This window comes from Salmo salar, chromosome ssa24, assembly GCF_905237065.1.
Source record: "Salmo salar chromosome ssa24, Ssal_v3.1, whole genome shotgun sequence".
In the NCBI taxonomy this organism is placed as follows: Eukaryota; Metazoa; Chordata; class Actinopteri; order Salmoniformes; family Salmonidae; genus Salmo; species Salmo salar.
The window spans coordinates 633125-655983 of record NC_059465.1 but is presented as its reverse complement, the minus strand read 5'-3'; the positions used below and the strand labels follow the sequence as shown (position 1 = coordinate 655983).

The following is a 22859-nucleotide window of genomic DNA, read 5'->3' as shown; positions in this document are numbered from 1 at the left end:
AGAACTCCTCTAGAGAGTGATTCATATTGAAAGAAAGCTCAATGCCGTTCCTAGGACAGGACAGGACAGCTAAGGAAATCAGCAACAGCAAAGAGTTGAGAGAGGAAGAGCAGAAGGGGAACGTTTCAATATTGCAAGGTGTGCACCGGAATCCCCTATATCATTATGTGGACACGGTGTGGCAAGCCCATACATTGACAAACAGTCAGGGAGGAAGGGAGAGTCCCTTGTAGAGGTATAAATCAGAAGGAAAACATGCTGGAGACACACACACCTTCACACACACTGTACCCCCAGGATTAGTCTCTGTTGGATTCTAGCTTGAAATGTTCTTATTTGTGTTACCATACTAGAACTTATTGATTACTTTACATGTATAATGAATGTATATGTTTGTGTCAATGGAGGGTGGATAAGAACTAGGTGAATGGAAAGTTACTGAGTGAGAAAGGGCGAGTGCAGAAAGTTTACATTCTGTCACAGACATAGGCCCCGCCCCCTATGTACTTTGCCACAAATACATTTGCACATAGATCCTTCCTTCTTACCCGTAACACGTTAATCACTACTGCTAGGCCACTTACTAAAACGTGCTCAAGTCAATTAGTCAGTTTCCAACGCCTGCTCTGTATCCTGTCAGCTCCCCTGGACCCTAAACAGACACCACAGCAGCAGATGAGAGCATTTACCGCAAAATGTATAATGTAAACAAAGAGACAGCCACCACAATATGCACCACTGAGGGGGTCGTTCTACCTCAAAAAGCACAAGAAAGAGGTTTTGTAGTTAGAAACAGATACGATTTGCATTCCTGCAACATTATTTGGTTGAAATATAATACGATCTCTGAGAAATTAAGCAAATTGATTGCACCCAAATTGGCTATATTAATTTAATTGTAAATGTACAGATTCATATACAGTCGTGACCCTTGCACTTTTTTCAAATAATGCCCCATTTCTTCCAGAAAACTGTTGAAATTAAAACTTATTTTGGTATCCACATATGTATGTCTTCGATGTGCAGTTGAAAAAAATATATTTAAAAAACTGAATAATTTACAAAATCTTAGCTAATTCCACAAAGAAATCCTAAAATGGCTCAGACAATATTATTGGCACCTTGTAGAAGTAGATAGAAATAATTAGATTTCAAGTAGGTGATTCTTATTTACTTTGGAATTGAACTCACCTGTGGTGAGTTGAAGCTGCCTGCAGTATAAAAATCACATATTCAACCAGTTTGAATAGAGAAAAGGACTTATTCTCCTGTTTTGTGTCACTGTGTGTACCACAATGAGCATGGACAAAAGAAAGAAAACCAAATAATTATCTGAGGAGGTCAGACACAATATTGTAAGCAAGCATGGACAATCTCAAGGCTACAAATCTCCAGAGACCTTGATGTTCCTGTTTCCACCATACGTAATGTTATCAAGTTTAAGGCCCATGCCACTGTAGCCAACCTCACTGAACTTGGCCGCAAGAGAGAACTTGAATAAAGATTGTAGTGAAGGATTGTTCGAATGGTGGATAAAGCACCTCGGTCAACTGCCAAACAGATTCAAGCTGACCTTCAGACACAAGGTACGACAGTTTCAACTCGCACCATCCGTCGCCTACTCAATGAAAGGGGGTTATGGTAGGAGACCCAGGAGGACCCTACTGCTGAGAGAAAGACATAAGAAAGCCTGACTGCAATTTGCCAAAACACACCTGAACATGCCCAAATCCTTCTGGGAGAATGTCCTGTGGACATATGAGACCAAATTAGAGCTTTTTGGTAAAGCACACCATATCTATGTTTACAGAAAACAAAATGAAGCCTTCAAAGAAAATAACACCTTCCCCACAGTCAAACATGGAGGAGGTTTCCCGGATGTTTTGCGGTTGCTTTGCTGCCTCTGGCACTGGGTGCCTTGAACTTGTGCATAGCATCATGAAATCAGGTGAATACCAAGGTATTTTGGAGCACAATGTCAGACCGAGTGTCAGAAAGCTGGGTCTCTGTCGAAGGTCATGGGTCTTCCAGCAGAACAATGACCCCAAACACACTTCAAAAAGCACCCAGGAATGTTTCAAGACAAAACACTGGACTGCTCTGAAGTGGCCAGCAATGAGTCCAGATCTAAATCCCATTGAAAACTTGTGGAGAGATCTGAAAACAGCAGTTAGGAGAAGGCAACCTTCTAATCTGGGAGAATTGGAGGAGTTTGCACAAGAGGAGTGGGCCAAACTGTCAGTACAGAGGTGCAGCAAGCTCATCGATGGTTATAAGAAGGGCTTGATTGCAGTTATTTTGACCAAAGGCTGTGCTACCAAATATTAAGTATAGGGTGTCAATTTTGTCAATGCCATTTCTGTTTATTTTCTGATTTAAATGGATATATTAAGTTCTGAATCAAAAACAAAGGTTCTGTAACATTAGCAGTGAAATAAAGAATTGTGGAGGCCAAATACTTGTTCAATTTCAAATCATTTTTAGGGAAAATTGTGAATTACTTTTAAAAAAGTTCAAGGGTGCCAATATTTTTGGCCATGACTGTAATATTCAATAAGTATAGTACCTAACTTTAGATTTGTACTAAACTTCTTCCTAACAATGAGTAAGACATGAAGAATAAAAAATAAAAAGCCACTCATGGACCCCCCACACCAGGCCCACCCCAACGGACAGTTGGGGTGAGCCTCATAAGCTGCTGCCTTGCTCTTCCTGGGGTCCGGCAAAATTAAGGCAGTTATACAATTTTAAAAACATTACAAAACATTCAGTACAGAATTCACAACACACTAAGTGTATTATCAGTGAATTTGGTGCAGAGAATTTAGCCATTGAAGTCACTTGCATTTCCCCCCATAAATAAATGTGAAAATGCAAGGTTTTTCGCACTAAATACCACTGTTCCTACTATTGCCACTCCCTTTAATCCTCATTCATTGTAGTTGCGGTGCTGGTTGTAGCAGTGGTGTAAAGTAAAAATACTTGAAAGTACTACTTAAGTCGTTTTTTTTAGGTATCTGTACTTTACTATTTTTTTTACAACTTTTACTTCACTACATTCCTAAAGAAAATGATGTACTTTTTACTACATACATTTCCCTGACACCCAAAAGTACTCGTTACATTTTGAATTCTTAGCAGGACAGCAAAATTGCCTAATTCACACACTCATCAAGAGAACATCCCTGGTCATCCCTACTGCCTCTGATCTGGCAGACTCACTAAACACATGCTTCGTTTGTAAATTATGTCTGAGTGTAGGAGCAAGCTCCTGGCTATCCGTAAAAACATAATAACAAGAAAATGATGCTGTCTGGTTTGCTTTATATAAGGAATTAGCAATTATTTATACTATTACTTTTGATACTTAAGTATATTTTAGCAATTACATTTACTTTTGATACTTAAGTATAATTAAAACCAAATACTTTGACTACTCAAGTATGACAATTGGGTTCTTTTTCCACCACTGGGTTGTAGCATGGGTGGAAGTAAGAAGAACGCACATATAAAGATGTTGAACTGAATAACAACTTAAACATGATCTTAGGCTACTCATAAAAACAGCAGCTCTTTCCTGTATTCGTTGAGTCTCTAGCTTGACATGGTTTTAAATGTTTTGAAATCTCACAGTATCATGCATTTGAGGCTTCTTTTTACAGTCTATGGCTCGAGGAAACTGTGCATACACGGTGATCTGAGCTATCTGATCTGCCAGCTGTAGGCCTATAGACGCACTTGATTTGCTCTCTGGAGTTCTACCTTCAGACAAATGAAATGGTTCAAAATGGAAACACTTTACCTTCCCCGCCCTAGGGCTGCTGAATCAAGTCCACTTACCGCAAACAGTGCGAAGTGAATATAAAAATAGGAACCCGAGGTTTTATCGTTGTTTTTTTTTGTTGAGAGATGTTTGGTGATCGACTAGGAATGCCTTACAGATCGACCGGTTGGTGACTACTGCTGTATAGTGTTTTGCAATGGTAATGGTATTGGGTTGGGTTTAATGGTAGATATAACACAACATATAGAGATGTTTTCTAATAATCTTATTGAAAAACATAAGACTGACATGCAATGGTTTATAATTGTATTATTTTATTAGGGTTGTCATAAAATATTTGGGCTTCATATGAGAATTGCGGCATAGGGAAAGCCCTCTCAGAGAGCTGCTTGTTTGACTATTCAAGGAGAGTTTGGTTGAAGCATTAGGTTGCTAAGAGAATTACAAACTGAATTGCTTTCATGGAGGACTGGCTTGACTTTTGAGGATGACGACAATTTATTTTCATCATGAGAAAAAGCTATTGGTTTTCAAACCAAAGTTGCAAATAAAATGTTGTGATCCATTTGATAAACACAAGAGACCCACAAAAAGGATAAAAGGTTGTGGTAGTAGCAGGAACAGTTTACACATCAATTTATGGGGGAAATGCAAGTGACTTCAATTTATCTGAACAGGAAGGGAAAAAAACACCTATTGTACATAGTATAAATAATCAATACTCTTAAGGCGCAGCTTCATACTACTTGTCAAACATAGGGAAAATATACTGTATACTGGCCATTGGGGTGGGCTTGGTGTGGGGTTTGGGGAGTCCGTGGATGGCTTTTGACCATTTATTTGGATTCCTCACGTCTTAATCATTTATTGAATATTATATGAATCCTATAAATTGAAAGGGCTAATTTGGGTCCAATCAAGTAGCTTAATTTCTTAGAGTCCAAATTGTCTTAAATCAAAATAATATTGAATAATGTTGAAGGAATACTAATCTTATCTGATTCTAACTACAGAAACCATTTCAGAACAATCTGAAACAATCTGGGTGTCATAGCTTGCTGAAATGACATGGACCATCCCTGACAGAAAGATGAAATGTGTCTACATAGAGAGAGACCAGCTTCATGAGGTAGTCACCTGGAATGCATTTAAATGTTTGTTTTTTTTACAACTTTATTTAACTAGGCAAGTCAGTTAAGAACAAATTCTTATTTAAAATGACGGCCTACCCCGGCCAAACCCTCCCCTAACCCAAACAACGCTAGGCCAATTGTGCGCCGCCCTATGGGACTCCCGATCACGGCCGGTTGTGATACCGCCCGGGATCGAACCAGGGTCTGTAGTGACGCCTCTAGCACTGTGATGCAGTGCCTTAGACTTCTTCTCACTCAGGTGGGCCTTGTTAAAAGCTAATGAGTGGAATGTATTTCCTTCTTAATGCGTTTGAGCCAATCAGTTGTGTTGTGACAAGGTAAGTGTGGTATACAGAAGATAGCCCTACTTGGTAAAAGACCAAGTCCATATTATGGCAGGAACAGCTCAAATAAGCAAAAAGAAAATTACAGTCCATCATTACTTTAAGACATGAAGGTCAGTCAATACGGAAATTTGTGCAGTCGCAAAAACCATCAAGCGCTATGATGAAACTGGCTCTCGTGAGGACCGCAACAGGAAAGGAAGACCCAGAGTCACGACTCCCGCCGAAATCGGCCCCTCTCCTTGTTCGGGCGGCGTTCGGCAGTCGACGTCACCGGCTTACTAGTTGCCACCGATTGATGTTTCACTGTTCGTTTGGTTTTGTCTTTATTGTGTACACCTGTTTTTGATTTCCCTAATTATGTTCATTATTTAAACCTCTGCATTTCCTGTTTGTCTTGTCGGTGATTGTTTCCTGTTTTGTGTAGTTGGAGGTGTTTCTCCGAACTATGTATTTTTCTATGAGAAGATTTGTTGATATTTTGAGTAAACACGTTTGTTTACATTTATCCCTGTGTCCTGCGCCTGACTCCTCTACTTCTCTAAAGAAAACCATTACAGAATCACCGACCACCAATGGAGTCAGCAGGAGCAGCCAGCCCTCCTATTCATATAGAGAAGCGCGTTCAGCAGCAGGCGAGTATGATCCAGAGTCTCATGACTGCCCTGGATTGCGTGCTGCAGACCATGGAGGGAGTGGAGAGAAAAGGATGTCCCGTCGACCCAGCCACACCACCGCCAGGCGCACCTCTAGATCATACCCATCCGTCGTCAATATCCGGTGGGATTCGGTTCTTGCTCCCAGGAGCGTATGACGGAGCAGCTGCCGGGTGTCAAGGGTTCCTACTCCAGCTGGAGCTCTACCTGGCAGCCGGCACCCTCGGGACGCGAGAGAGTGAGCGCCCTCATCTCCTGTCTGACTGGTAAAGCCCTGGAGTGGGCCAACGCCATCTGGGAAGTGGAAGGCCCGACTCGGGATGACTACGAGGACTTCTCCCGCCGCTTTTGGGCAGTATTTGATTATCCACCAGAAGGAAGAGCGGCGGGAGAGCGCTTATTACATTTAAGACAGGAGATGAGGAGCGCTCAGGAGTTTGCACTGGATTTTAGAACTCTGGCGGCTGGTGCGGGATGGAATGAGCGGGCCCTGATCGATCACTACAGGTGTGGTTTGCGAGAGGACGTTCGTGGGGAGCTAGCCTGCAGGGACACCACCCTCCACCTGGACCAGCTGGTGGACTTATCGATCCAGCTGGATAACATGCTGGCCTCCCGCGGACGTCCGGATCGGGGTCCGTTGGTTCCATCCTCCAGTCCCTTAGACCCAACACCGATGGAGTGGGCGGGGCTGGTACTAGGGAGACCGGGGGGGAACCATTCCATGCACCAGAGGTGACCGCAGAGGCCACACTGCTGGTCGGTGCTGGGGAGGTTTTCCAGGTAGTCGAGGTGGTAGGCAGAACACTGGAGGTACATCTCAGGTGAGTAGGCACACGACTCACCCAGACCCCCTGTTGCTCACATGTGGTTATCTATAGAATTTCCGGGTTTTCCTGGCATACGGGCGCTAGTAGATTCAGGCGCAGCTGGGAACTTTATTGATCGGTCCTTGGCCCATAGATTATGGATTCCTATTGTTCCCGTTGATGTTCCCTTCCCTATACATGCCCTAGATAGTCGTCCGTTGGGGTCGGGGCTGATTAGGGAGGTCACAGCTCCCATTGCTATGGTAACGCAGGGGAGTCATGAAGAGAGTATTAGTCTCTTTCTGATTGATGCTCCTGCGTTTCCCGTTGTGTTGGGTCTTCCCTGGTTGGCTTCTCATGATCCTATTATTTCGTGGCAACAGAGGGTTCTCAAGGGATGGTCCTGTCAGTGTTCAGGGAGGTGTTTAGGTGTTTCCTTAGGTGCTACTACGGTGGAAAGTCCAAACCAGGTTTCCACCATGCACATTCCTCCCGAATATGCCGATTTGGCAATCGCCTTCTGTAAAAGGAAGGCGACTCAATTACCACCCCATCGACCGGGGGATTGTGCGATAAATCTCCTGGATGGCGCTGCACTTCCCAGGAGTCACGTGTATCCTCTGTCACAGGAGGAGACGGCGGCTATGGAAACATATGTCGCTGAATCTCTGGGACAGGGATACATTCGGCCCTCCATTTCACCCGTCTCCTCGAGTTTCTTTTTGTGAAGAAGAAGGATTGAGGTTTACACCCGTGCATTGACTATCGAGGTTTGAACCAGATTACTGTTAAATACAGTTACCCGCTGCCTCTGATCGCCAGTATGACAGAGTCATTGCTCAGGGCGCGCTTCTTCACAAAATTGGACCTCAGGAGCGCGTACAACCTGGTGCCTATCAAGGGAGGGGATGAGTGGAAGACGGCATTTAGCACTACTTCTGAACACTATGAGTACCTCGTCATGCTGTATGGGTTAATGAATGCTCCATCCGTCTTCCAATCATTTATGGATGAGATCTTCAGGGACCTGCACGGGCGGGGTGTAGTGGTGTATATAGATGATATTCTAATATACTCCACCACCCGCGCTGAGCATGTGTCCCTTGTACGAATGGTGCTTGGTCGACTGTTGGAGCATGAATTTTACGTCAAGGCGGAGAAATGTCTGTTCTTTCAACAGTCCGTCTCCTTCCTTGGGTACCGTTTGTCCGCGTCAGGGGTGGAGATGGAGACTGACCGCATTTCAGCCGTACGTAATTGGCCGACTCCAACCACGGTAAAGGAGGTGCAGCGGTTTTTAGGGTTTGCCAACTACTACCGGAGGTTTATCCGGGGTTTTGGCCAGGTGGCGGCTCCCATTACCTCGTTACTGAAGGGGGGACCGGTGCGATTGCGGTGGTCGGCTGAGGCGGACAGAGCTTTTGGTAACCTGAAGGCTCTGTTTACCACGGCTCCAGTGCTGGCGCATCCTGATACCTCCTTAGCGTTCATAGTTGAGGTGGACGCATCCGAGGCTGGAATAGGGGGCTGGAATAGGGGCTGTGCTATCTCAGCGCTCGGGTAAACCACCAAAACTCCGCCCCTGTGCTTTCTTTTCGAAGAAGCTCAGCCCGGCGGAGCGAAACTATGATGTGGGGGATAGGGAGTTGTTAGCTGTTGTCGGGGCTCTGAAAGCATGGAGACATTGGCTTGAGGGGGCTAGACACCCTTTCCTCATTTGGACTGACCACCGAAACCTGGAGTATATTCGGGCAGCGAGGAGACTGAACCCTCGCCAGGCTAGGTGGGCCATGTTTTTCACACGCTTTGTTTTCACTCTTTCCTACAAACCAGGTTCCCAGAACGTCAAGGCAGATGCACTGTCCCGGCTGTATGATATAGAGGAGCGGTCCACAGAGCCCACTCCCATAATTCCAGCCTCATGCCTGGTGGCACCGGTGGTATGGGAGGTGGACGCGGACATCGAACGGGCGTCACGTGCAGAACCCACTCCCTCCCAGTGTCCCGTTGGGCGCATGTACGTGCCGTTTGATGTTCGCGATCGTTTGATCTGTTGGGCCCACATGTCACCCTCCTCTGGTCATCCTGGCATCGGTCGGACGGTGCGCTGGCCCACGTTAGCCAAGGACGTGAGGGTTTATGTCTCCTCCTGTTCGGTATGCTCACAGTGCAAGGCACCTAGACATCTGCCCAGAGGGAAATTACAACCCCTTCCCGTTCCGCAACGACCGTGGTCACACCTATCGGTGGATTTCGTGACGGATCTCCCCCCGTCACGGGGTAACAGCATGATCCTGGTCGTTGTGGATCGGTTTTCTAAGTCCTGCCGTCTCCTTCCTTTGCCCAGTCTCCCCTACGGCGCTACAGACTGCGGAGGCCCTATTCACCCATGTATTCCGGCACTACGGGGTGCCTGAGGATATAGTGTCTGATCGGGGTCCCCAATTTACGTCTAGAGGATGGAGGGCGTTTATGGAACGCCTGGGGGTCTCGGTCAGCCTTACCTCAGGGTTCCACCCCGAAAGTAACGGGCAGGTGGAAAGAGTCAACCAAGAGGTGGGTAGGTTTCTGCGGTCCTATTGCCAGGACCGGCCTGGAGAGTGGGCATCGTTTATCCCCTGGGCAGTGATGGCCCAAAATTCCCTACGCCACTCTTCCACTAACCTTACCCCTTTTCAGTGTGTGCTAGGGTTTCAGCCGGTCCTGGCACCATGGCATCAGAGCCAGATCGAGGCTCCTGCGGTGGATGAATGGTTTTGGCATTCATCCACCGCTGCCCATGTACGTCTTCAACGAGCCATCAGGCGGCAAAAGGCGAGTGCCGACAGCCACCGCAGTGAGGCCCCGGTTTATGCACCGGGGGATCGGGTCTGGCTCTCGACCCGAAACCTACCCCTTCACCTGCCCTGCCGGAAGCTGGGTCCGCGGTTTGTGGGGCCATTTAAAGTCCTGAGGAGATTGAACGAGGTTTGTTATAGGTTACAACTTCCCCCTGATTATCATATTAACCCCTCGTTCCATGTGTCTCTCCTCAGGCCGGTGATGACTGGTCCGCTCCAGCAGTCTGAGGTACGGGAGGTTCCTCCGCCCCCTCTGGACATCGAGGGGGCCCCGGCGTATACAGTACGAGCCATTATGGACTCCAGACGTCGGGCGAGGGGCCTTCAGTACCTCGTGGAGTGGGAGGGGTACGGCCCGGAGGAGCGACGCTGGGTACCGGCGGAAGACATCCTGGACCCGTCGTTAATCCAGGATTTTCACCACTTCCGTCCGGAGCTTCCGTCCGGATCGCCCTGCTCCCCGTCCTCCAGGTCGTCCCCGAGGCCGGTGTCGGCGCGCTGCTGGAGCCGCACGTCAGGAGGGGGGGTACTGTCACGACTCCCGCCGAAATCGGCCCCTCTCCTTGTTCGGGCGGCGTTCGGCGGTCGACGTCACCGGCTTACTAGTTGCCACCGATTGATGTTTCACTGTTCGTTTGGTTTTGTCTTTATTGTGTACACCTGTTTTTGATTTCCCTAATTATGTTCATTATTTAAACCTCTGCATTTCCTGTTTGTCTTGTCGGTGATTGTTTCCTGTTTTGTGTAGTTGGAGGTGTTTCTCCGAACTATGTATTTTTCTATGAGAAGATTTGTTGATATTTTGAGTAAACACGCTTGTTTACATTTATCCCTGTGTCCTGCGCCTGACTCCTCTACTTCTCTAAAGAAAGCCATTACAGAATCACCGACCACCAATGGAGTCAGCAGGAGCAGCCAGCCCTCCTATTCATATAGAGAAGCGCGTTCAGCAGCAGGCGAGTATGATCCAGAGTCTCATGACTGCCCTGGATTGCGTGCTGCAGACCATGGAGGGAGTGGAGAGAAAAGGATGTCCCGTCGACCCAGCCACACCACCGCCAGGCGCACCTCTAGATCATACCCATCCGTCGTCAATATCCGGTGGGATTCGGTTCTTGCTCCCAGGAGCGTATGACGGAGCAGCTGCCGGGTGTCAAGGGTTCCTACTCCAGCTGGAGCTCTACCTGGCAGCCGGCACCCTCGGGACGCGAGAGAGTGAGCGCCCTCATCTCCTGTCTGACTGGTAAAGCCCTGGAGTGGGCCAACGCCATCTGGGAAGTGGAAGGCCCGACTCGGGATGACTACGAGGACTTCTCCCGCCGCTTTTGGGCAGTATTTGATTATCCACCAGAAGGAAGAGCGGCGGGAGAGCGCTTATTACATTTAAGACAGGAGATGAGGAGCGCTCAGGAGTTTGCACTGGATTTTAGAACTCTGGCGGCTGGTGCGGGATGGAATGAGCGGGCCCTGATCGATCACTACAGGTGTGGTTTGCGAGAGGACGTTCGTGGGGAGCTAGCCTGCAGGGACACCACCCTCCACCTGGACCAGCTGGTGGACTTATCGATCCAGCTGGATAACATGCTGGCCTCCCGCGGACGTCCGGATCGGGGTCCGTTGGTTCCATCCTCCAGTCCCTTAGACCCAACACCGATGGAGTGGGCGGGGCTGGTACTAGGGAGACCGGGGGGGAACCATTCCATGCACCAGAGGTGACCGCAGAGGCCACACTGCTGGTCGGTGCTGGGGAGGTTTTCCAGGTAGTCGAGGTGGTAGGCAGAACACTGGAGGTACATCTCAGGTGAGTAGGCACACGACTCACCCAGACCCCCTGTTGCTCACATGTGGTTATCTATAGAATTTCCGGGGTTTTCCCTGGCATACGGCGCTAGTAGATTCAGGCGCAGCTGGGAACTTTATTGATCGGTCCTTGGCCCATAGATTAGGGATTCCTATTGTTCCCGTTGATGTTCCCTTCCCTATACATGCCCTAGATAGTCGTCCGTTGGGGTCGGGGCTGATTAGGGAGGTCACAGCTCCCATTGCTATGGTAACGCAGGGGAGTCATGAAGAGAGTATTAGTCTCTTTCTGATTGATGCTCCTGCGTTTCCCGTTGTGTTGGGTCTTCCCTGGTTGGCTTCTCATGATCCTATTATTTCGTGGCAACAGAGGGTTCTCAAGGGATGGTCCTGTCAGTGTTCAGGGAGGTGTTTAGGTGTTTCCTTAGGTGCTACTACGGTGGAAAGTCCAAACCAGGTTTCCACCATGCACATTCCTCCCGAATATGCCGATTTGGCAATCGCCTTCTGTAAAAGGAAGGCGACTCAATTACCACCCCATCGACCGGGGGATTGTGCGATAAATCTCCTGGATGGCGCTGCACTTCCCAGGAGTCACATGTATCCTCTGTCACAGGAGGAGACGGCGGCTATGGAAACATATGTCGCTGAATCTCTGGGACAGGGATACATTCGGCCCTCCATTTCACCCGTCTCCTCGAGTTTCTTTTTTGTGAAGAAGAAGGATTGAGGTTTACACCCGTGCATTGACTATCGAGGTTTGAACCAGATTACTGTTAAATACAGTTACCCGCTGCCTCTGATCGCCAGTATGACAGAGTCATTGCTCAGGGCGCGCTTCTTCACAAAATTGGACCTCAGGAGCGCGTACAACCTGGTGCCTATCAAGGGAGGGGATGAGTGGAAGACGGCATTTAGCACTACTTCTGAACACTATGAGTACCTCGTCATGCTGTATGGGTTAATGAATGCTCCATCCGTCTTCCAATCATTTATGGATGAGATCTTCAGGGACCTGCACGGGCGGGGTGTAGTGGTGTATATAGATGATATTCTAATATACTCCACCACCCGCGCTGAGCATGTGTCCCTTGTACGAATGGTGCTTGGTCGACTGTTGGAGCATGAATTTTACGTCAAGGCGGAGAAATGTCTGTTCTTTCAACAGTCCGTCTCCTTCCTTGGGTACCGTTTGTCCGCGTCAGGGGTGGAGATGGAGACTGACCGCATTTCAGCCGTACGTAATTGGCCGACTCCAACCACGGTAAAGGAGGTGCAGCGGTTTTTAGGGTTTGCCAACTACTACCGGAGGTTTATCCGGGGTTTTGGCCAGGTGGCGGCTCCCATTACCTCGTTACTGAAGGGGGACCGGTGCGATTGCGGTGGTCGGCTGAGGCGGACAGAGCTTTTGGTAACCTGAAGGCTCTGTTTACCACGGCTCCAGTGCTGGCGCATCCTGATACCTCCTTAGCGTTCATAGTTGAGGTGGACGCATCCGAGGCTGGAATAGGGGGCTGGAATAGGGGCTGTGCTATCTCAGCGCTCGGGTAAACCACCAAAACTCCGCCCCTGTGCTTTCTTTTCGAAGAAGCTCAGCCCGGCGGAGCGAAACTATGATGTGGGGGATAGGGAGTTGTTAGCTGTTGTCGGGGCTCTGAAAGCATGGAGACATTGGCTTGAGGGGGCTAGACACCCTTTCCTCATTTGGACTGACCACCGAAACCTGGAGTATATTCGGGCAGCGAGGAGACTGAACCCTCGCCAGGCTAGGTGGGCCATGTTTTTCACACGCTTTGTTTTCACTCTTTCCTACAAACCAGGTTCCCAGAACGTCAAGGCAGATGCACTGTCCCGGCTGTATGATATAGAGGAGCGGTCCACAGAGCCCACTCCCATAATTCCAGCCTCATGCCTGGTGGCACCGGTGGTATGGGAGGTGGACGCGGACATCGAACGGGCGTCACGTGCAGAACCCACTCCCTCCCAGTGTCCCGTTGGGCGCATGTACGTGCCGTTTGATGTTCGCGATCGTTTGATCTGTTGGGCCCACATGTCACCCTCCTCTGGTCATCCTGGCATCGGTAGGACGGTGCGCTGGCCCACGTTAGCCAAGGACGTGAGGGTTTATGTCTCCTCCTGTTCGGTATGCTCACAGTGCAAGGCACCTAGACATCTGCCCAGAGGGAAATTACAACCCCTTCCCGTTCCGCAACGACCGTGGTCACACCTATCGGTGGATTTCGTGACGGATCTCCCCCCGTCACGGGGTAACAGCATGATCCTGGTCGTTGTGGATCGGTTTTCTAAGTCCTGCCGTCTCCTTCCTTTGCCCAGTCTCCCTACGGCGCTACAGACTGCGGAGGCCCTATTCACCCATGTATTCCGGCACTACGGGGTGCCTGAGGATATAGTGTCTGATCGGGGTCCCCAATTTACGTCTAGAGGATGGAGGGCGTTTATGGAACGCCTGGGGGTCTCGGTCAGCCTTACCTCAGGGTTCCACCCCGAAAGTAACGGGCAGGTGGAAAGAGTCAACCAAGAGGTGGGTAGGTTTCTGCGGTCCTATTGCCAGGACCGGCCTGGAGAGTGGGCATCGTTTATCCCCTGGGCAGTGATGGCCCAAAATTCCCTACGCCACTCTTCCACTAACCTTACCCCTTTTCAGTGTGTGCTAGGGTTTCAGCCGGTCCTGGCACCATGGCATCAGAGCCAGATCGAGGCTCCTGCGGTGGATGAATGGTTTTGGCATTCATCCACCGCTGCCCATGTACGTCTTCAACGAGCCATCAGGCGGCAAAAGGCGAGTGCCGACAGCCACCGCAGTGAGGCCCCGGTTTATGCACCGGGGATCGGGTCTGGCTCTCGACCCGAAACCTACCCCTTCACCTGCCCTGCCGGAAGCTGGGTCCGCGGTTTGTGGGGCCATTTAAAGTCCTGAGGAGATTGAACGAGGTTTGTTATAGGTTACAACTTCCCCCTGATTATCATATTAACCCCTCGTTCCATGTGTCTCTCCTCAGGCCGGTGATGACTGGTCCGCTCCAGCAGTCTGAGGTACGGGAGGTTCCTCCGCCCCCTCTGGACATCGAGGGGGCCCCGGCGTATACAGTACGAGCCATTATGGACTCCAGACGTCGGGCGAGGGGCCTTCAGTACCTCGTGGAGTGGGAGGGGTACGGCCCGGAGGAGCGACGCTGGGTACCGGCGGAAGACATCCTGGACCCGTCGTTAATCCAGGATTTTCACCACTTCCGTCCGGAGCTTCCGTCCGGATCGCCCTGCTCCCCGTCCTCCAGGTCGTCCCCGAGGCCGGTGTCGGCGCGCTGCTGGAGCCGCACGTCAGGAGGGGGGTACTGTCACGACTCCCGCCGAAGTCGGCCCCTCTCCTTGTTCGGGCGGCGTTCGGCGGTCGACGTCACCGGCTTACTAGTTGCCACCGATCGATGTTTCACTGTTCGTTTGGTTTTGTCTTTATTGTGTACACCTGATTTTGAATTCCCTAATTATGTTCATTATTTAAACCTCTGCATTTCCTGTTTGTCTTGTCGGTGATTGTTTCCTGTTTTGTGTAGTTGGAGGTGTTTCTCCGAACTATGTATTTTTCTATGAGAAGATTTGTTGATATTTTGAGTAAACACGCTTGTTTACATTTATCCCTGTGTTCTGCGCCTGACTCCTCTACTTCTCTAAAGAAAGCCATTACACCGCTGCAGAGGATAAGTTCATTAGAGTTAACTGCACCTTAGATTGCAGCCCAAATAAATGCTTCACAGAGTTCAATTAACCTGTTATGGCTAGGGGGCAGTATTTTCACGGCTGGATAAAAAACGTACCCGATTTAATCTGATTATTAGTCCTGCCCAGAAACTAGAATATGCATATAATTATTAGCTTTGGATAGAAAACACTCCAAAGTTTCTAAAACTGTTTAAATGGTGTATGTGAGTATAACAGAACTCATTTGGCAGGCCAAAACGTGAGAAGATTTTGTACAGGAAGTACCCTGTCTGACCATTTCTTGAAATTCTTTGCCATCTCTATCCATTACAAAGGATCTCTGCTCTAACGTGACACTTCCTAAGTCTTCCATAGGCTCTCAGAGCCCGGGAAAAACCTGAATGTCGTCATTCCAGCCCCAGGCTGAAACACATTATCGCCTTTCTCAAGTGGCCGATCAAGGGACTGTGGGCTTAGGCGCGTGCACTGGCCGCCCCCGTCTTTGTGTTTTTTCCTCTGTTGACCGAAAAGGAGATTCCCGGTCGGAATATTAACGCTTTTTTACGAGATAAATTGCATAAAAATTGATTTTAAACAGCGGTTGACATGCTTCGAAGTACGGTAATGGAATATTTAGAATTTTTTTGTCACGAAATGCGCCATGCGCGCGACCCTGATTTACCATTTCGGATAGTTTCTGGAACGCACGAACAAAACGCCGCTATTCGGATATAACGATGGATTATTTTTGACCAAACCAACATTTGTTATTGAAGTAGCAGTCCTGGGAGTGCATTCTGACGAAGACAACAAAAGGTAATCAAACTTTTGTAATAGTAAATCTGATTTTGGTGAAGGCTAAACTTGCCGGGTGTCTAAATAGCTAGCCCGTGATGGCTGGGCTATGTACTTAGAATATTGCAAAATGTGCTTTCACCAAAAAGCTTTTTTAAAATCGGACATATCGAGTGCATAGAGGAGTTCTGTATCTATAATTCTTAAAATAATTGTTATGCTTTTTGTGAACGTTTATCGTGAGTAATTTAGTAAATTGTTAGTAAATTCCCCGGAAGTTTGCGGGGGGTATGCTAGTTCTGAACGTCACATGCTAATGTAAAAAGCTGTTTTTTTTATATAAATATCAACTTGATTGAACAAAACATGCATGTATTGTATAACATAATGTCCTAGGTGTGTCATCTGATGAAGATCATCAAAGGTTAGTGCTGCATTTAGCTGTCTTCTGGGTTTTTGTGACATTATATGCTAGCTTGAAAAATGGGTGTCTGATTATTTCTGGCTGGGTACTCTGCTGACATAATCTAATGTTTTGCTTTCGCTGTAAAGCCTTTTTGAAATCGGACAGTGTGGTTAGATTAACGAGAGTCTTGTCTTTAAAATGCTGTGAAATAGTCATATGTTTGAAAAAGGGAAGTTTTCGGATTTTAGAGGAATTTGTATTTCGCGCCACGCCCATCATTGGATATTGGAGCAGGTGTTCCGCTAGCGGAACGTCTAGATGTAAGAGGTTAACAGACACATCTCAACTTCAACTGTTCAGAGGAGACTGTGTGAATTGCTGTAAAGAAACCACTACTAAAGGCCACCAATAAGAAGAAGAGAGTTGCTTGGGCCAAGAAACACAAGCAATGGACATTAGACCGGTGGAAATCTGTCCTTTGGTCTGATGAGTCCAAATTTGCGATTTTTGGTTCCAACCGCCATGTCTTTGTGACACGCAGAGTAGGTGAACGGATGATCTCCGCATGTGTTGTTCCTACCATGAAGCATGGAGGAGGCGGCGTGATGGTGCGGGGGTGCTTTGCTAGTGACACAGTCAGTGATTTATTTAGAATTCAAGGCACACTTAACCAGCATGGCTACCACAGCATTCTGCAGCGATACGACATCCCATCTGGTTTGGGCTTAGTGGGACTATCATTTATTTCTCAACAGGACAATGACCCAACACCTCCAGGCTGTGTAAGGGCTATTTGACCAAGAAGGAGAGTGATGGAGTGCTGCATCAGATGACATGGCCTCCACAATCACACGACCTCAACCCAATTGAGATGGTTTGGGATGAGTTGGACCGCCGAGTGAAGGAAAAGTAGCCAAAAAGTGCTCAGTACATGTGGGAACTCCTTCAAGACTGTTGGAAAAGCATTTCAGGTGAAGCTGGTAGAGAGAATGCCAAGAGAAGAGTGTGCAAAGCTGTCATCAAGGCAAAGGTTGGCTACTTTGAAGAATCTCATCGAAAATATATTTTGATTTGTTTAACACTTTTTTGGTAACTACATGATTCCATATGTGTTATTTCATAGTTTTGATGTCTTCACTATTACTTAACAATGTAGAAAATAGTAAAAATAAAGAAAACCCTTGAATGAGTAGGTGTCCAAACTTTTGACTGGTTTGGACACCTACTCTGCAAAATACTGTACATAACTTAGTGAAATACCCAAACCATGTGGGAATGAGCCATCAACTTGTTTATTAAATTTTAGCAAACACAACATACTGTATTGTGAAAAGCATGCATTAAGAGAGGAGAAACCACGTCAATTTCATTTTTTAAATGTAACCTTTATTTAACTAGGCAAGTCAGTTAAGAACAAATTCTTATTTACAATGACGGCCTACCAAAAGGCAAAAGGCCTCCAGCTGGGATTTAAAATAACTAAAATAAAAAATATATATAAGACATAACACACATCACGACAAGAGAGACAACACAACATAAAGAAAGACCTGAGACAACATAGCAAGGCAGCAACACATGACAACACAGCATAGTAGCAACACAACATGGCAGGAGCACAACATGGTAGAAGCACAAAACATGGTACAAACATTATTGAGCACAAACAACAGCACAAAGGGCAAGAAGGTAGTTCCTAATTGTAATAGACTATCTCTGATTGTAATCTCCAAAACATCTCTCCTCCTCTTGTTATCACTCCATTGGAGAGTAAATTAAAAGGAGTAATCTACATGCACGTAGCAAAGAGTAGTGTGGGTAGCCAGCCAGTGCAGACGTTAACAGTGAGTAACTGAGAAAACGACTGCTAAGAATGATAAGAGACACTGACAGTACTGCAATTAAACTAACAACCATTATGACAGAGACAGACAATGAAACCCGTATAGTGTAGAATTACAAATTAAAAACACCTCCTTCGACCAACATCTTTAAGGGTCCCCAAAATAATAGCAATATTATGCTGTGTGTGTGTGTGTGTGTGTGTGTGTGTGTGTGTGTGTGTGTGTGTGTGTGTGTGTGTGTGTGTGTGTGTGTGTGTGTGTGTGTGTGTGTGTGTGTGTGTGTGTGTGTGAATGAACAGCTGTGTGTGAATGAGTAGAGTGATATTGATACTAACCCGACATATTCTATCTCTCTCAACATGCTGGTCAATAACAGATGTGCATTTTCGCCTCTGAATTTGTATTTATTTAACCTTTATTTAACTGGGCAAGTCAGTTAAGAACAAATTCTTATTTACAATGACGGCCTACCCCAGCCAAACCCGGATGACGCTGGGCCAATTGTGCACCGCCCTATGGGACTCCCAATCATGGCCGGATGTGTTACAGCCTGGATTCGAACCAGGGACTGTAGCCTCTCTTGCACTAAAATGCCACTTTCGCCACTTGGGAGCCCGAAAAAGGACCATGCAGAGTGCTAAACACACACAATCTCTACTTGGAGAGAAAAATTGTCATGGAAACCAATTCCACAACTCTGACTTCCATATCTCAGAGGGAGCCGAGGGAGGAGGTAGGAAGAGGAGGGGGTGTTCACACCAGAAGTCCTTTCTGTAGGTCAGAGTCCCCATCTCTCACTCTCCCTCTCCTCCCCTCACTGCCCCTCCATCTCTCTATTGGCTCACTACCCCCCTCCCTTCTCTCTCCTCCCCTCCTTCACTCATATCTCTCAGCTTTTGTAGCATTCTTCCTCTTGACAACCTCCACCCCAGCAGAAAGCCTGCCATGTAGGTGTGCCTGATGTTTAACCAATCACATCTCATTCTGAAGTAGCTCTAACCACATCTCATTCTGCCTGATGTCCACCAATCACATCTCTTTCTGAAACAGGGACAGACAGACAGCTCCAGTGAAAGGTCATAGATTGGCCTAACACACCAGGAAAATACAGCCTCACTCCTCCTCCTCTACCCAGAGAAAGGGCCTTTCTAAGACAAATGCACTTGAGTGTTTGCCAAAAGGGAAAAGAAATCAAATGCAGAAATCAAATGCACACACTAGAGTCAAATGCCAGAATCAATGATGGTCATAAAGCTCCTTAATTTCCACAACTTTTACATAATCGATTAGAGAGCTACTGGGTGAGCAGAATATTACTGCAGCCCAGCAATAACACACCTGATTCAACTTATCAACTGCTCGACAAAACAGCCAGTGGTGGGCTGGAACAAAAGCCTGCACACACCAAGCTCGGACCAGGTTTGCTGACCACTGGACTAAGCCTATTAGTCTTTCAATTAGATATCAATCCTGTCCTATTTATGACAATTTCCATGGTGATGAACCCGTTTATAATACATCCTATTCAGCAATTACACAGCTTACTGGCTCAACATGGAAGGAGAGGATCAAGAATTCTGCAAATCCTTTTAAAGCAGTGATATATTTCTGGTCTTACCCTCAGACTACCCACGCCATATGCTTCTTATGCTGATAGCCTAAACAAACACACACCCGCTAATCTCAAACGACTATAAGATTAATTGGGGGAAGTAAGACTTATTTAGCAAAACTGTAGGGCTAGTATCTGTGTCATAAACATTTAACAGAAGCAGCCTTTTCAGTAAATGGACATAATGTGTCTCTATGTACCTTTGAAGGGGGTTGACTACTGTCACCATGAACATCAAGAGGGGTATCAAGAGGGGTTACAGTTGGGTATGGCAGGCGCCATATGGCAGCGTAGCCTAGTGGTTAGAGCGTTGGACTAGTAACCGAAAGGTTGCAAGGTTGAAACCCCGAGCTGACAAGGTACAAAATATGTTGTTCTGCCCCTGAACAAGGCAGTTAACCCATTGTTCCTAGGCCGTCATTGAAAATAAGAATGTGTTCTTAACTGACTTGCCTAGTTAAATAAAGGTAAAAAAATATATATATAATAATTCACTAGCTCAAGACACATTTTTTTTGAAGTAGGCTATAAAAAAAGTAGACAAAAATCATTGCAATCCCGCCTAAAATGTAATGGCTGTAATTGATAGCTGGCTTTAGGACCGTGCGGAGCATCGCTGAGAGAGAAGCTGCCAGCCTGCACGCCTTTCTCACAGCAGAGAGCATAGGCAGTGCCAGACAGTTTGCTTTGTTTGTCAGCTGTTTAGGCAGTGCGCTCATTGCTTTTGAATTTGATGTCGGTATTTGAACTTGGTCTTGTAAACCTTGCAGCCAGCGATTTTATGCACTGGTTACTTTCACATTGATGTCGACATTGGCGGCGCGTCCAATAGGTTAAGGGAAGATAAGCTGCCTGTAAAGTCAATTCAATTAAATTTGGTATATAATTACAAAATGCCTATACAGAAATAAATAAAATCATTCAAAATTATACACCAGAGAGTATGATTTGGCCACAGAGGATCATTCGCATCTTTAAAAAATGAGCTGTGGATTGTTTTTAACCTGCAATTTGGGCAGCGCTTGGCAAATAGCCTAACAAATAGCTGATTACTGAATTGCAGTGGTCAGTGAAAAGTAGTTAAATAGGCCTATTGCAATATTTCAAAATACAGTCGTAGGAGAAACATAGCTAATGGCTATTGCTTAAAATTCTCAACTCCCAATTGAGCGAACAGTAGCCTATCTTTTTTGGCAGCAGCAGAGAGTAAAACCATATCCCTGGTGAGTGCATGAATAATCACTGTCATTATCATTGGATCAGCACCATTGGACAGTTTTTAGAGATTAGATGGTTGCAATTAAAGTTACACTACGCAGAAAATCCTGTATTTCCTCGCTGCTTAAACTCTAATAGTTTGCCTAATTTCAGTTTATGTGACAAAATAAGCTGGTATAGTGTAGAGAATCATTGTACCATCTAAACCGCTGTGAAATGTATTTTCCGCAACCAAAAACATTGTTGTTTCAGCTGTTTGAAGCTGAGTGTACAAAACCGAAAGTAAAAGAAACAAAAACAAAATGTAAGAATGGGAAGCATAGAAATAGCACACATAGAACATATCTACCACTTCTTTGACTTGGTTTCAAGTGGAATGATAGATCTATAACGCAAATTTCTATGTGAATTTGGTCAGGTAAGATTAAGACAAGGTCGTTTTTACTGATCTGTTTGTCAGTGTCAATAGAGTAGGCTACTAATGTGTTGTATTCAAAAATATGTTATCTCCCCCCCACACACATTCTGAAATTGCATTTTTGTCCCCCTTAGTTTTATCATTGGAATGTGCTACAAAACGAGGCAACGGTGTGCTTCAGGACCATGTGGACGCCTCAAAACGGTCGGGTAGGCGGTTTGGAGTGTTTTTCTGACTGGATAAAAAATATATATATAATAATAATAATTATCTTCCCCCCTCCTTCTAAAACCAAAGTTGTGGCCGCTGTTCAGAACTGTCTGTTTCGCTAACAGTAACTGAGTTATATGACCGTTCCCGAGTAGCGCAGCGGTCTAAGGCACTGCATCTCAGTGCTAGAGGCATCACTACAGATCCTGGTTCGATTCCAGGCTGTATCACAACCGGCCGTGATTGGGAGTCCCATAGGGCGGCGCACAATTGGCCCAGCATCGTCCAGGTTGCCTGTCTGCAAGTGCAATGATAGATGCCTATAAAGGTGAAAAAAATTATAATTGCTTCCCCAAACTCGAATCTCACATGCTATGGATGTCGGCAGTGGCGGTTGTAGCTTGTATTCCCCCCCCTTCCCCCCAAAAAAACAACCAGATATTTGGAACAACACAAATAAATAATCATAACTTTTAGAAATATTAATATATACAAAAATACGACTCTGAAATATAAAAAATAAGTAAAAGAGAAATAGAAACAAATTGTAGTATATAAATACAAATAAAAAGAGAATCTAATTATTACACAATTACCCTATTGCTAATAAAAAAAACACAAATTAAACTAAATTGCACAAATCCTATATCACACAAATACACAATAAAATAACACATTTATAAAGAAGAGAACCTGATTATTACACTATTGCACTTCAAACAAGAAACACACAAACTAAATTGCACAACTAATTGCATTAGTACTGTACAAAGTTAGAGGTGCGCTATTTGAAAGATTCCCCCGCTCCCCCTACGTCCGGCTTCCCCATCTCAACTTCTGAGTGGGAGACCTTCCCAGGCAGTAGCCTACCTAGCTCACAAACTAGAATCAGGCGCCCACTCCGACAAGGTTAATTGACCCACGGTCCCACACGGTGACATGATATCATTGACGAGACCTGAAAATAAGCGATAGAAAACCGATTGCGCAAATGTCACCATTCCGAATGTTATTTTTTTTTGTGCGGGCACCGGGTGTGGCCCCGGTCAAGATGGGCGGCTGCGCATGTCGCCTATACCTAAATCCGCCACTGGATGTCGGCATTTGAAGTTGGCTTTGTTGTGACTTGTTAGTGTGTATTATGGATCTATTTCAAGTTGCACTGAATGCGCGTTTCCACAAGTAAATCAGTAACGTTACATTTAAGATACGGTTGAGTTGACATTGCATACGGTTGACATTACATACTGTTCCCCAGAACTTTAAACCTAAT

At 46.4% G+C, this 22859-nt stretch overlaps 1 protein-coding gene across 3 annotated transcripts in view; it reads right to left on the bottom strand.

Moving 5' to 3' along the window:
* The window catches only part of LOC123723885 (putative uncharacterized protein DDB_G0271606), a 110550-nt gene that overhangs the window by 85280 nt on the left and 2411 nt on the right, over window positions 1-22859 (bottom strand). The window lies entirely within an intron of this gene.